Source organism: Gossypium arboreum, unplaced genomic scaffold (assembly GCF_025698485.1).
Source record: "Gossypium arboreum isolate Shixiya-1 unplaced genomic scaffold, ASM2569848v2 Contig00448, whole genome shotgun sequence".
Taxonomy (NCBI): Eukaryota; Viridiplantae; Streptophyta; class Magnoliopsida; order Malvales; family Malvaceae; genus Gossypium; species Gossypium arboreum.
Window position 1 is genome coordinate 15,229 of NW_026440562.1, and position 2,926 is coordinate 18,154.

Here is a 2,926-nt window from a genome sequence, read left to right on the forward strand (position 1 = left end):
CGGTTGCCTTTGGTGCTCGTTCGTGCTTCGGATCACGGAAAATATTTTTTGAGAGTAGGGTTTAGGCCCTTGTCTCTCGATGCCTATGCATTTTGTCTCTTGACCGCAGACGATGCTCGTGCTCTGTTATAGCCTCTTCGTTGCTCACAGCGGCATGTTGAGAGCCATGCGGTGTCGACGTCAGCGGAGGAATACTACTGGTTGATCTGCCGGTAGTCATATGCTTGTCTCCAAAGATTAAGCCATGCATGTGTAAGTATGAACAAATTGATTGTGAAGCTGCGAATGGCTCATTAAATCGATTATAGTTTGTTTGATGGTATTTGCTACTCGGATAATAGTAGTAATTCTAGAGCTAATCGTGCAACAAACCCGACTTCTGGAAGGATGCATTTATTAGATAAAAGGTCGGCGGGCTTTGCCCGTTACTCACGATGATTCATGATAACTCGACGGATCGCACGGCCTTTGTGCTTGCGCGACGCATCATTCAAATTTACGCCTATCAACTTTCGATGGTAGGATAGTGGCCTACTATGGTGGTGACGGGTGACGGAGAATTAGGGTTCGATTAGGAGGGCACGAAGCGGCTACCACATCAAGGAAGGCGGCGGTAGCGCAAATTACCCAATCGACACGGGGAGGTAGTGACAATAAATAACAATCTAGGGCTCTGTGAGTGCAGTAATTGGAATAAGTACAATCTAAATCCCTTAGCGAGGATCCATTGGAGGCAAGTCACGGTGCCCGGCGTAGCAGTAATTCGGCTCAATAAGCGTATATTTAAGTTATTGCGGTTAAAAAGCTCGTAGTTGGACTTAGGGGTGGGTGGCCGGTCCGCCTCACGGTGAGCACCGATGCTCGTCCCTACTTGCGGCGATCGCTCGGCCTTAATTGGTAAAATTCGTTCCTCGTATTTGTTACTTTGAAGAAATTAGAGTGCTCCAGCGGGGCCTACGCTTGTATACATTAGCATGGGATAACATCATAGGATTTCGATCCTATTGTGTTGGCCGAGGATCGGAGTAATGATTAGAGGAGACGATCGGGGCATTACGTATTTCATAGTCGGTGAAATTCTTGGATTTATGAAGGCGAACAAGCTGCGAAAGCATTTGCCAAGGATGTTTTCATTAATCAGAACGAAAGTTGGGGGCTCGAAGGCGATCGGATGCCGTCCTAGTCTCAACCATAAGCGATGATGCCGCCGAGGATCGGCGGATGTTGCTTTTAGGACTCATGGCACCTTATGAAATCAAAGTCTTTGGGTTAGGGGAGTATGGTGCATAAATTTGAAACTTAAAGGAATTGACGGAAGGGCACCACCGAGTGGAGCCTGTGGCTTAATTGACTCAACAGAAACTTACGAGTCGGACATAGTAAGGTTAATGATGAGAGCTCTTTCTTGATTCTATGGGTGGTGGTGCATGGCCGTTCTTAGTTGGTGGAAGCGATTTAATGCGGTTAATTAGTTAGCGAGCGAGACCTCGGCACTGCTAACTAGCTACGGAGGTGATCGCCGTGGCTAGCTTCTTAGAGGACTATGGCCTTTTAGGCCCACGGAAGTTTGAGGGCAATAACGGTGCAGTGATGCCCTTTAGATGTTCACGGGCATACTTGCCGCGCTCTGCGATGTATTCAGCGAGTCTATAGCCTTGGTAGGCGGGCGGGTAATCTTTGAAATTTCATCGTGATGGGGATAGATCATTGCAATTGTTGGTCTTCAGCGAGGAATTCCTAATGGCGCGAGTCATCATTTCGCGTTGACTACGATCACGCCGCTTTATACACTGGCATCATGCGCTCCCTACCGATTGAATGGTGGGTGAAGTGTTGGGATCGGCGGCGGCGTGGGCGGATTATTTGCCGCTTGACGTCGCGAAGTCAACGAACCTTATCATTTAGAGGAAGGAGAAGTCGTAACAAAGGTTTCAAATGGGTGAACTGCGGAAGGATCATTGTCGAAACACCCTAGCGAGCGACCCGTGAGCGCGTTGTATACAACATCGAGGTGGTGCGGGTGCATCGTTGCCTATCCCCACCCGCGTGTCGGGCGGCCGGTCTTGTCATCCGCTTTTGCCCATTGGGTGGGGTGAGATGTCGGGATCAACTTCTTGATGCAAAAGCGAACAAACCCCGGTAGCGAATCGCGCCAAGAATCGAAATGAAAAAGGACACATCTCTTGTCATGCTTGCCGCACGTTCGCGGTGTCGATGCTTCGATGTTGTTCTTTTTTGCAAAGTATATAGAAACGACTCTACGACAGCGGATATCTCGGCTCTCGCGCCGATGAAGAGCGTGGCGAAATGCGATGCCGGTGTGAATTGCGAATCCGTGAACCATCGAGTCTTTGAGCGCAAGTTGCGCCCCAAGCCATTAGGCGGGAGGCACGTCTGCTGGGTGTCCGCGCCGTAGCGCCCCATCTAACCCGATCCCTCGGGACTCGGTTGAACATGGGCGGAAATTGGCCTCCGTGCGCTCCGGCCAGGCGGTTGGCCTAAATTCGAGTCCTCGGCGACATAATCGTCGCATGACGATCGGTAGTATCTTGCAAGCAAACCTCGTTCAGTCGTCTTGGCGTTCGTCGTCGAGACCCTTAAACCACTTCGGCATCGCGCCATCGCATTAGTCGGCGGGATTACGTGAGTTTAAACTTTATATCAATAAGCGGAGAAAAAAACTTACGAGTTCCCCTAATGGCGGCGAAGCCGGGAAAAGCCCGGCTTGAGAATCGGGCGCCACCGTTGGTGTAGTCTGGAGGCGTCCTCGGCGGCGGGCCAGACCCAAGTCCTGGAGAGAAGCAGGAGAAGGGTGAAACCCGTCGTGCGGACCTGTCGCACCACAATGGCTAATCTCTGGTCGGGTTGTTTGGGAATCTGACCCCTAATCGGTGGTAAATTCCGTCAAGGCTAAATCTGGTGAGAG

The 2,926-nt window shown here is 50.6% G+C and overlaps 1 pseudogene; it reads left to right on the forward strand.

Annotated features, from left to right (window-relative positions):
- Positions 1-2,255: 2,255 nt before the first annotated feature.
- On the forward strand, positions 2,256-2,407 carry LOC128289105 (5.8S ribosomal RNA; annotated as a pseudogene).
- Positions 2,408-2,926: the final 519 nt, after the last annotated feature.